The 12,641-nt window shown below is 49.0% G+C and overlaps 1 protein-coding gene across 5 annotated transcripts in view; it reads left to right on the top strand.

The window, feature by feature from the left end:
* Positions 1-12,641, top strand: part of LINGO1 (leucine rich repeat and Ig domain containing 1) — a 208,333-nt gene that overhangs the window by 71,554 nt on the left and 124,138 nt on the right. The window contains exon 1 of one of the 5 annotated variants that reach the window (XM_084905793.1): positions 7,778-7,795. The exons of the other annotated variants lie outside the window; for them this stretch is intronic. The gene's annotated coding sequence lies outside the window, so the exon portion shown is untranslated. Of the gene's footprint in view, positions 1-7,777; positions 7,796-12,641 lie in introns of those variants that run through there. 5 annotated transcript variants of the gene reach the window in all.

Below are 12,641 nucleotides of genomic sequence, written 5' to 3'. Positions count from 1 at the left end.
TTGGGGTGGAGAGGCTCAAAGCACTGCCCCCTTCTCCAGGAAGCAGTGCTGGAGGTATTCCTTCTCTATGTGGCCCCTCCTCATAAACTTTCACTGTGATTCTCCCAGGCATCCCCCCACTCCATCACTTCAGGTTTTATAATCCTTCCTATTTCGATGAGGCTTCTTCCAAGTTCTCTCAGATCCATGACTCATGTGGGAATAACAGCAGCAGTAGCAGCAGGAATAGCAGCAGCAGCAGATTCTGTTCTTCTGGGAAGAGCTGGATAGATGAACTGGAAGCTGTGCCAGTGAGTCATGGTAGAGGTGGGAGAGGGGCAGGTACTGGAACTCCGAAGAAGTGACAGCTGGGAGGAGGTGGGTTAGCAGCTAGGGCCCTGACACCCACTCTGTGTGGAGCTGAGGATGAGTGTGTGTGCACACATGTGGGTGTGGGTGTGTGTAAAACAAATAACTGGAAAATAAATTCAATTATAAGGCACTTTTAATAGCTTTTTATATTTAATCTTGCTAATTCTGTGTAATTGTGTAGCCAAACTGTAATTCTATTCTTCTCACTTACTTGCTAGTGAGAGTGGAGAGAGGGGAGACAGAGACAGTTCCATAGGAACAAAAAGCACCTCCTACCCTGGGGTCAGCTTAAACTGACTATTGACCCTAAGAGCAGCGAGGAGCATGCTCTTGGCAGAGCTGTCCCAAGGGGATCTGGGAATGGCCTCAGCTCTGTCTACAGAGCAGTTTATTTGCTGGTTGTTACTGAGTAACTGAAGACAGTTCAGCCTGAGTCAGGCAGACCCAGGTTCAAATCCAAGTTAAGCCAGTGCTTTAATTTCATAGAGGCTCACTCTCTCCATCTGTTACTAGGTGTACCAGTTAATAATGCAGATTTTGTAATAAAAGAAAACATGACAATTTCAAGAGATATATCAGAAGTGCTTTATTCAAAGTAATATCCATCACTAGCTACCCATTTCCCCCATCTTTCAGGTAATTTGTGGATACCATCCCAGTAGAACTTTTCTTGTTTTGAGGCAAACCATTCAGAGACCCAATTTTCTACTTCTTTGTATGTTTTGAAGTGCTGCTCAGAAAGTGCGTGTGCCATCGATCAGAACAAGTGAGAATCTGAAGAAGCAAGGTCTGGTGAAGATGGCGGTGGGTTAATACTTCCCAGGCAAGATCTTTTAACATGTCTTTAACTGGTTTTGAAGTGTGTGATGGTGCATCATCATGAAGCAAAATTACTTTGCTATGTCTTCTGGCCCATTCTGGTCATTTTATGATCAAAGTGGATTCAAATTGATTATTTGTTGATGGTAGTGATTAGTATTAATGATTTCACCTAGTTTTAGAACCTCATAATATACCACACCTTCCTGATCCCACCAAATGCAGAGCTTTCTCTTCTTTATGAAGCGATTTGGCCTTGCTTTTGATGTTGATGGTTGACCTGGATCAAACCATGATTTTGTGCATTTGGGATTCTCAAAATAAATCCACTTTTCATAACCAGTCACAATTAGATGCAAAAAAGATTTCCTTTCATGCCGTTGAAGCAACTTTTTCCATTTGTCTCGTTCAGTTGATGTGGCACCAATTTTCCTTCCTTTAAAATCTTTTTCATTGCTTGTAAATGATCAGGAATTGTTTTCTGAGCAATGTTTAATCTTTCTGCAAGTTGTTTTTGAGTTTGACATGCATCTTCATCCAATAATGCTTCTAATTGTTGGTCTTCAAACTTTTCTGGTTGACCTGGATGTTCTTTGTCTTTCCCATTGAAATCATCACTTTTAAAGCATTTATAAGTATCTTGAGTGGAGCATGTTCACCATAAGCTCCCCAAAGTATATGGTAACTTTCAGCAGCACTTTTCTTCAAAATAAAGTAATGAGTTAAAACTTTCCTCCAGTCTGCCAGAGGCAAATAAACTGTGTGTCCACTCACCTCCAAGCTGCTTGTCACATTTGGAATTTAGTTCTCCTAATTGGTTCCTCATGACTTCAGCTCTCTGATGGGATAAATAAAAGTTATGATTTTGCAGATTTTCTGGCTTTATCACTGTTAGGCCAGGAACAATGATCTCTGTGGCTTCTTCCAAGTCTCGACATCCTTTCTGTAAAGGGGGATGCTGATCCCTCTCAGAGACCCAGGTGGTGGCTTAGCTAGGCCCTGTCTGCCATGACTTCCCCCTTCCCAGAAGCCTGGGGAGAAGGTGCAATGACAGGCTGGGGCAGCTCTGACTGGACTGGCATGGTTTGGGATGGAGGTGGAGGTATCTTCTCCTTATAGACTCCACACAAGGCAGCTACTCTAGCATGGCCTAAGTTGGACTGGGGACTCAGCACAAGGTCAGTTCCCCTGGAGCAGCCCTCTGTCTAGTCCCTTATTTTCCCAGTAACTGGCTGAGGGCCCACTCCTGTTCTTGGATTGGCCCATGAGCTCCTGGGCACAGAGAGTGCTGTCCAACATTTTCTTCTGTCTCACATCCAAGGCACTGCCCACTGGGGGTAGCCCATGTGCTTTTCTGCTCCTTTACTGTAGCAGACTCTCTCTCTCTGAACCTCAGTTTCTTCCCATAACTCTCTGGTTCAGTCAAAGACTTTAGGGAGCCTCATATTGGGACATTCTGGGTGAAGCTTCTCTGGTCTGTGTGGGGGCCATGGCTTAGGCCCACAGCAGTGGGACAGGGCTGGTTACACTGAGCCTTCAGTGCCTCCAAATGCTCCTGGCATTACAGAATCCACAGCTCTGTGGATGCAGTGGGGAAGCTGACGTTGGAAGCCACTTGCCTGCAGAACCACAAGATCAGGCTGGGTCTCTCTGTTTCTTGTTGGCAATGGTAGGACCTGGGAAGAGGAGCTGGCCACAGTCCCTGGGGCTTGTGGTCTGCCTACCCTGGTGGCCATGCCACTTGTCTTTGGTGGGAGCTGGTGGGACCTAGGCTGAGGACCCCAGGAGGTCCTTCCTAGGCAAGAGCCCATAGCCTCTGCTTTGTCCTTAACCCAAGGGGCTGGGCTGTGTTGGGTTCCCAGGGCCCCAAAGTGGGGGACTGAAAACTTGAGACTGGCCAGGGTAGGTTCCAGAAATTTCCCAGCACAACTTCTTAGGGCAATGCAGTGGGTGGGGAAGGGGTTGGGTCCTTCAAGGCTCAAGTCATTACAGAAGTAAATGTGGGGAGATACTTCTGGGCCGTGCCCAGAACTTGCCCTGCCTGATTGTGTTTCCTAGCCCAGCAAACCTCCTTGGAGAACCACTTCAGGCCTCCTTGCCCTGGTTTTTGTTCCTGCTCCAAACTCCGTCCCATCCACTGGTCACATGGTCTGATAGCTGCCTGATTTCTGGTCCTTGAGCTTTTCTTGGGGGCATGTAGGATTCTGGTGGACAATAACTGCTTAAGGGCCTGAAGGAAGCTGCTGCCACCTTGGACCACATCCCTCCTGCCACCGTGGCCCGGCTGCATAGCCTAGTGGAAGCACTTGCTCTCTGTGAGCCTCAGTTTCCCCCTCTCCCACTCAACTTCTTGGGGGCTGCAGGTTAGAGATCAATCTAGGCAGGCCTCAGTCTTTGGGTGCCCATCTCTTCAAGCCTTTTCTGAGACTCTGTCTCTGCTGCCCTGCCCCCATTTCTTCAAATCCTTCTTTATTCAGAGTCCTGACCTATTTCTACAGGAAGCCTGACCTGATGCCTTAATCCTCACAGAGCTGAGTGTAGACCTTCTGATGGTGTCTCCAGTTGCTTCCTTCTCTTTGCACATGTTCCTGGCTCTGTGTGGGGCTCCAGCTACAGAGACCACTCGGCATGGCCTGGTGGGCAGGAGACCCGTTATACTCAGTATAGGCCAGTGTGATCCATGGTGGGGCGGGGAGGAACACAGTAATGTGGGAGCCTAGAGGAGCAGCACCTTCTGCCCCAGGCCAATGAGAGATTTGTGCTGCACCTTGTAGGAGAGGGTGGGGATAAGGGGATCTTGGGAAGAGAGACCAGGCTAGGAAGGGCCCTGAATGCCAAGTAAGGCACCATGAGGTCTGGCCTCCCTTATCAGGCAGAAAGTACTGGGAAAAGACCCCCCAATTGAGTAGCATGATCCTGAGACCAGACGTTCCCATAATGCCGGGAAACTTCCACTCATACCTTATTCCTGGGGGGCTCCTGTTTGTCTTCTGATCTCTGTTCCAAGGACACTTCCTCAGGGGAGTCCTCCCTGAACACTGTCCATGTTCTCAGGGCACCCTGGCCATCATCCCAATCTGCCCTCTCCAGTGTGATCATTGATGTCAATCAGGCTTTAGGGCCACTGAGGTAGGCATCAGAAGGGTTTGATTGTACCCTTCAGTTCCTGGCACAGAGTAGGTGCTTAATAATGCTGACTGTGTGCGTATCAGGGCATAAGTCCATGAACACCAGTGGAGGGGCTGCCAGGCTGGGAGAGGGGGAGTAATTGGGGAGCATGGACCTCCAGTGAGATGAGGGCAAGGCTTGGGTCTCAGTCGAAGCTGTGTTCCCTTTGTGTGTCATTAGGCTGCTCTTTAAAGAGTTGCTTGTTTGCTGGAACAAAAGCCATCTCTGGCACCTCAGTGGGCGGGCTGCCTTTTGCTCCCTTCAGAAATGCTTTGAGAACAGGTGGACTGAGCCAACTTGTCACCCCCAGGCTGGCTGGTGATTTTAGGGAGTGGGAGCAGCCACAGGGGCCATGGGAGGCAGGGTTATTGGTGGATCCAGCCCTGACCTCAATGGAGTTATTTTTAAAATCTGTAAGAGAAAGGATGCATTTTAAACCTTTGTTCCATCAAGGCATCCCAGGGGGAAAAGAAGGGAGAGGAGGCAAATGGAGAGTTGGGAGAGGGATATACACAGGGTCAGAGGCTTCCAGAGGAGGGGAGCTGCATCAGAAAGCCCTAAGGACAAACTGGTCCCCAGCCCTTTTAAATTGTTTAAAAGCTCCAAATAGTGAGAGGGACAGTGGAGTTCATTATATCAAGTTATCTCCTCCGTTTCAGGCAAAGATCATTCTTCTGGGTTGAGAGAAAGAGAAAGAAAATGGGAGGCAAAGGAAAAAAACCCTCCCTGGACCAATTTCTGTGGCTAACATGATTACTTGGCTGCCTGGCAGCAGTGCCAGCTGTTGGCAGGCATCCTGGTCCCCTGCCAGTTATGCTCAGTTGCCAGCTGCCCCCAAGGCCTTCTCCTGATTAGGAAAGGTTGGCAGGTGTGAGAGTTTCAGATCTCCCTGAGGCAGGGCTGCCAGGCCTGGCATCCTAAGAGGCCTTGAGTCCCACTGTACTTCAAGGTGTAGCTTGTGCTTTAGCTGCCTTTGTCTCAGCCTCATGCCCATCTCCCTGCTTTTGCTCAGAGGGTCCTGCCTGCCAGGTGTGCCTCTGGCTACCTACCACTTCTTCATATGGGAGGTGGCTTGTGTAGGGAACAGGAACACTTTGGAGCCAAAGAGAGATGGCTCTGCCTGTTCATTCATTCATCCATCCATCCATCCATCCATCCATCCATCCATCCATCCATCTATCCATTCATTTACACACACATTTATTCATGCATGCATTCACTCATTCAACAAATATTTACTGAGCATCTACTATGTGCTGAGCATAGTAGATGGACATAGAGCCAACAAGATGGAAATGGTTCCTCACTGTCTTATAGAGTTTATGTTTGGAGACACATAAGAAAGAAGGACACAAATAAATAAGAAGATAATGTCAGGTGGGGGGTAAATACTATAAAAAATGGAGGAGATTGGGATGCATTTTTTTTTTTTTTTTTTTTTTTTTTTTTTTTTTACCTAGGATGACCAGGACAGATAAAGGAGAACCATTTAAACAAAATGATAGGAAAGTTGTGAGCAGAAGGAGCAGCATGGACAGAGACCCTGAGACTGGCCAGTGTGAGATAGAAAGTGATTTCTGGGCAGTGAGCAGGCTCGAGTAGTTTGGACTTAATTCTCTCTGCATGGAAACCCCTTGCTTCTGGCAGGGTAGTGATAGGATTTGATCTGTACCACTAGCTGGCTGGGGTGGTAGTTTGGGGCCAGGTGGGAGCCTGTGAGGCAGTAGGCTGCTACTGTAGTAAATCAGCCCAGCATTGAAAAGAAGTCTTGTGGGGGAGTTGCCAGGAGAACTGTCAGATTTTGCTGATGGCTTAGGTGTGGGGTGTGAAAGAGAAGAGTCAAGGTCAAGGAAAATATAATTTTGGGGATAGAAATGAAGAGTTCTGTTTTGGACAGGTCTGTTAGATGAGCTAGTGGAGAGGACAAGCCTCTTGGACACATGCAGTTGGTGCTCAGGAGAAAGCTGTGACTGGGGCGTGGCTGGGAGACCAAGCCAAGGACTGTGCAGACAGGAGAGAAAAGAGAGCCTGGAGAGCCTTGGGGCCTTGATGTTTGGAGAAGGTGGGGTAAAAGGGGAGGAAGACATGGGAGGACAACCAGGAGAAACTGTATGCTGGTAGCCCAGAGGTAAAGTACAAGTCAGAGAATGACCAACTGGTTTTGGCAAAGGGGTTTCTGGGAACCTTGATAAAAGTACAGTGGACAGGTGGGAATGAAAGCCCAACTGGAAAGAGTGCAAGAGAACTGGAGTTGAGGGTGTGGTGCGATGCTTACCCTCTTGAGTTTTATTATAAAAATGAGCAGAAAAATGGGAGGGCATGTGGGATGGAGAAATCTCCATCCCTCTTTCCCTCTCTCCCTCCACAATATTGAGGCATATTGATATGCATTTTTAAAGAAAATCTTTATTGTTGAAAGTATTACATAGGTCCTCCTTTTCTCCCCATTAACCTCTTCCAGCCTGCTCCCATTGCCCCCTCCCAGGCCCTCACCATCCCATTATCTATGTCCACAGATTATGCATATATGCATAGAAGTTCATTGTTTGATCTCTTCCCACCCACCCATCCCAACCTTCCCTCTGAAGTTCAACAATCTGTTCATGCTTCTATGACTCTGGGTCTATTTTTATCTTCAGTTTATTTTGTTCTTAAGGGAAATGCATTTAGTTTTTGCCTATTGAGTATTATGTTGGCTTTAGGTTTGTCATATATGGCCTTTATTATGTTGAGGTATTATCCCTCTATTCCCACTTCACTGAGAGTTTTTATCGAAAAGGGTGCTATATTTTGTCAAATTCTTTTCCTGAATCTATTGATATGATCATGTGGTTTTAATATTTCAATTTGTTTAGGTGATGTATCATATTTATTGATTTGTGAATATTGAACCAGCCTTGCATCCATAGAATATTCCACTTACTTATGTATTCATTGGTTGACTCTTGTAGTCAGTGCCCTGACTAGGGAATCAAATACATAACCTTGGTGTATTGAGACTTCTCTAACCAACTGAGCTACCTGGCCAGGCCAGCCTATGAATTTCTTCAGGATGTGGGCTATGCACTTTTCAAGCTGGACACATTTAGGCCAGCAGTTCTCAAAGTGTGGTCCTCAAATGGCAGTATCAGCACCATCTGGGAGTTTATTAGGAGTTTGTTGGGTTCTGAGGCTCAACCTTGACCTGCTGAATCAGAAACTCTGGTGATGGAGCCACCAACTTGTATTTTCACAGGCCCTCCAGTGACGCTGATGTACCCACGGGTACTAATGGGAAATCAAGGCACAGTGAAGGGAAGGGCTGGTCCAGGATTATGGGGAGAGCCCATGACAAAGCTGAGATGATTCAGGTCAAGGTCCCAGTTAGAGGTCCCAGAAGGAAAAGGCCACCATATCTGGCCCTCGGAGGGAGGATCCAGGGGTCATTGCTGTATATCAAAGGCTTGAGAACCAGAAGGTATGTATGAGTGGGGCAGCTGTTCTCTCTGGTGTATGTCCCTTGGGCTGTGGGCCTATGGCAGGGAACCTCTCTCCCCTGCCCCCTACTCAGGTAACTGTGGCTTCTGCAAATTTTACAGAAAGTGGGGTGAGTCTAGCATTCTTACACTGCCCGGGAGTTTGCAGAGGACAGGACCCAGGTTTCCTCCTCTGCCTGTCCCAGGTCTGTGGATAGAGGCTTAGGTGGGGTTGATTGTAGGAAGGGTCCCATGGGCCTCATCTGTCACCTTACCACTTTCTACTACCGTGTTTCCCCAAAAATAAGACATACTCTGAAAATAAGACCTAGTGCAACTTTGGGAGAAAAAATTAATATAAGACACTGTCTTATTTTCAGGGAAACAGGGTATCTGGATTAATGGATGAGGTATGGGCTGGGAGTTTGCAAGGCAGGTTTCAAGGATGCTATTTTCCTCTGCTCAGTGCTTTCTCTGCCACCCCTTTCTCCTTTTCCATCTCCTGGAGCCCACCTTTTCCTTCAATTAGCCAGGTGCATGTATGTATGTGTAGGGGAGGAGAGGTACTATTGAGTTGCAGGGTGAAGAAGGGGATGAGAAGGTTTGGGGACAGTTTCCTGGAAGAAAGGAGGAGAGTAGCTTTTTACTCTGACAGGCTCAGGGTTATGGGGGCCCCTGGCTGTTTGGGTTCCAGGGATACCTGGCTTAGGTACTACCCAGGAGTGAGTTTTGGGAATCCTGGAGGTCCCTCATTAAGCAAGGGCATAGCTGTGGGTCACATAGGTAAGATGGGCCTGCCTGTGGGGGCAGACCAGCTCATGGTTGAGGCTGCGGGTGCTTTGGGCTCCATCAGGCTCTGGCCTCAGGGGCCTGGTTGTGCCCTGTGATTCGTAAGCATTTATGGGCCATGTTTCTTGTGCGTGAGAACATGGTTCCATGAGGGCATGCAGGAATAGGCTACAGCAAATTTTGGGAACAGACACTTTTCCATTCCCCGAGCTTCCTTTGTCTCCTCGGACCTCAGTTTCAAGGCAGCTTTGCTGAGTAGTCATTTCTAGGAGGGCTTCTGGCTTTAATTTGGTGCCAGGGGGCTCAACTGTGTCTGCTGAGTCAGCCTGCTGAGTGGGCATGGCAATGTGACATGGGGGAGGTGGCAAGTTCCCCCATTCCTTTCTCACTAGCAGCTGGCAGGAGGGGTGAGCGTGGGACTACCCTCTCCACCCTCACATTGCAGGGCAGGAAGTAACTGAGATGGAGTTAGAGTTCTTGCTTCACTCCTGCCTATGCGACCCACTTGCCTGCATCTCCTTTATAAAAGGGGTTCCTCAGAGGGCATCCTCCTGGGTGTTGTGTGGAGAAGGCCTACTGTGGAACCTGGCACACATTTGCTCAGTGAATGTTAAAAAGCACATTTTGCTACATGGACTGAGTTCTGCATGTGCAGAGCCCTGGGCCAGGCATGGGGTAGGACTGGTTACTGGAAAGTGTCTGTAAGACTCTAGAACAGGGAGGGGCAGCCCTCAGCAACTCAAATGTCCTTGCATAGTCCAGCACAGCCTTCTTGCCATTCTAGCTACGAGAAACTGCCCAGTAGACTCAATCCAGGTAGACTGCCTAGGAATAGTGTTAATAATAATTTGATGTGGTCAGTAATCTCTTTTATGTGCACAAGAAACCTTTTTCATCATTTAGTTAGCTCATTAGTTTAAATAACTCATGAAAGGGAGCAGTTTATTTTCTTCCTAGATGGGGGGACAGACCCTGGTAGCTGAGGTAGGATTCTGCCCAGGTCTCCAATCCAGGCTCCACAGTCTCCCATCGCTCACACTACCCTGCACATTGCTTCTCAGTTTGGGGCCACCCATTGGGAGGGGCACAGTTGGTCACAATGTCCCCTGGTGAGGCACCCAGGAACTGGGGTTTGCCCTCCAAGAAGCCATCGTATGTGGAGTGGGAGCTGGAGGCTGCATTAAGTCAGCGGGGATGCCTGTTTGGACCAGGCCACAGGGCTGCGAGATGGAGCCACTGGGCCAGTCTGTTGAGTCCCCTCTCTGGGACACATCTATCCTTCTGGACATGACCCATTTCCCTCTCTTCCTGTCTACACACTGACAGCTCCTCTGCTCAGAGTTTGTGCCCTTGTAGAAGCTACTTCTCAGCTGACCTCCTCAGACTACCATCTTTTCGTTGACAAAATGGGCCCACCCCCATTTGCTTCAGCAAGGAACAGCTCCAGGTGCTGCTGTCCCAGACCCTGTGGGGCCCAAGTATGGGGTGTCTGCTGCACTCGGGAAGTCCTGGAAACAGGCTAAAGGTTGGGCAGGCAACTCAGTGAGCTCACAGAGGCAGGACTTAGCAGCAGGGAAGCTGTTCCAGGACAGAGCCAGGAAGGCGCAGGTTCAATTCCATGAGGCTGGCTGTAGCAGACTGAAGGGATGCCACCCAACACACCTGCCTGCAGCATCTGATGCCATTGGTTACTTATGATTCATCGGACAAATATGTCATTTTTGCAATAGAAGAAACCTGTGCTGGATCAGAGCTTTGTGTGCTGGGGGTTGGGGAACTTGGCACGGGCGGGGGGGGGGGGGGGTTATACAAATACGGGAGCCCCAGTTATAACAACAGCATCACTAAGGGCAGAATGAGGAGCCTCAGGTCACACCAGGGCTCCGTGCTCTTCACACAGGTAACATAATTTGTTTCTCATACAGGAGAGGGATGTTATTAGCCCTGTTTCCACATGAAAAATGGAGGCCAATCTAGGAAAGATGAGTTGACCCAAGTCACAGAAGAGGCAGAGCTGGAATTGAATGCACAAGTCCTCTAGCCTGCTGGGGGTGGGAGCCAACGGAAGGCACCAGGAATAGAGAGGGCTTTAGTTATTTGGGGGCATTAGTCACGCATGGTTCAGGATATGTGTACATGTCCATGTGTGATGCCCCCTCCCCACTTTAGCAGAAAGCCCTCTGGGCAGCTAGGATGGGGAGCAGCTCTTTACCACCTCCTACCGTGCTGGTACCCGGAGCCTGCTCTCCGGCACATGCTTCTAATGGCTCTGGCCAGACCCTCATCAAGCTGCCTGCCAGGAAGGAGGAGTACCCAGGGTGGAAAGGTTCCCCAGGATAATAAAAATAATTAGTGGATAAGACATTGTATGCCAAGCATGGGTAAGCGACAATTCTTCTGTTATTCCCATTCTGCTGCTGAGGAAATTGAGGACAGAGGGGTGTAGTGACCTGCCCAAGGCCACACAGACAGTTGAAGGGCAGGATTCTGGCTCAGGGGTGTGGAGGGCTGATGGGCCCAGCTCTGCTTTGCTTAGTGAGCAATCCCAGAAGAGGCCCTTAGGAGCTGAGGAGCCAGGGTCCTTCCTAAGCCCTTCTGTGGGCCAGGCAATTTCTTATGTCCCATGTTATAGAGGTGGAAGCCGAGGCTCAGAAGGGGCTCAGGCCACCCTGGTGCCAAAGTCTGGCCTTTATCCCCCACCATGTCACCTCAGAATGTTTGGTGATTCCCTTTGCCCATTCATCTCCCCATTGCTACTTGGGGAGTAAATGCACCCAGTTCTATTCCCCCACCCCCCAGGCCTGATGCCTGCTCATGCAGCTGGAGGGAGAGGAGGTCCTGGGCCAGTCCAGACATCAAATGACAGAATCAGCCCCAGGTGGGTGGTAGGTAGGGACTGGGCTCTCATCTCAGGTTGAGCCTCCCCACCTGGGTCCTTTCTACGACCTGAGGCAGTGTGAGTAGTTGTTAAGAACCTGGGCAGTGGTATCAGACAGCCTGGTGTGAATCCCAGCTCTGGTACCTTTGACATATTACTTAAACCACATGTGTCAAACACAAGGCCCGCGGGCCAAATCCAGCGCGCCAGGCCTTGCAATGTGGCCCGCACCGCGCTGTCATCACTGCACTCCGCTGTCAGTTTATGACATTGTCAGTTTATGACTGTTCAGTAAACCATTCGGCCCGCGATTTAGGCTGGATTTTAGATTTTGGCCCCTTCTCTGATTGAGTTCGACACCCCTAATTAAACTCTCTGCCTCAGTTTTCTCACCTGGAAAAGGAAGGATAGTAGAACCTGCTCACAGTGATGTTAGAGAATTATTGTAATTGGGGTGCTCATGTACTGCACGGGAGTGATGCCCAGCACATAGTAGGCACTTGATATATTCTAGTCAGATTTGCCAGGGTTGTGATTAGCAGGACTATGGAATGTTCTAGGATGAGAGCAGATCCTCCCAGCACCCGAGTGCAACTAGAAGCCAGAGATGAGGGGGTAGAGCTGGAGCCTTTCTCAACCTGCCCCTGCCCCTGCCCCTGCCCCTGCTCCCCTTCTCCAAATCTCAGGCCCTGAGTGTTTCATTTCTTGGGGAGGAGATATGTGTGTGGGTTTTATTTTAGGCTTTATTTTTGTTCCATTTTACATGTTAACTATTTATACCCATCTTATTCCTTCAAGTATTCTTAAGAGCTTCGAGCATACATGTGATACCGAGAAAGACTTAATCCAGAGTGGGAAATAGAATGCAGTGGAAGAAAAGGCTCAGGGAACTTAGACCATGGACACACAGGGCCTGAGGTTGAGCTGAATATTTGGGTCTGTGCTTCCTGGTAGTCAGAGTGAAGAGGGAAACGTTAGTTAGAGATTCACACTGTCCTCAGGAACAGAGTAGCATAGGGCCCCAGGAGTGGTTTCCGGGGAAGAGGGGTCTTAGGAGAATGGGATCTGAAGGCCTCTACACTTTTCAGGTTGGATCCAAGCAGCCCTGCCCTCCTGCCTGGCCACTCCCTGCAGTTAGGACAGTGGGTTCACTGGATTTGCATGGGAGTGGGGACAGAGTC

This window comes from Pipistrellus hanaki (genome assembly GCF_964339955.1).
Source record: "Pipistrellus hanaki genome assembly, chromosome: 1".
Classification (NCBI taxonomy): domain Eukaryota; kingdom Metazoa; phylum Chordata; class Mammalia; order Chiroptera; family Vespertilionidae; genus Pipistrellus; species Pipistrellus hanaki.
Note: the sequence above shows the minus strand (reverse complement) of the source record. Positions and strands in the feature narration are given on the sequence as shown.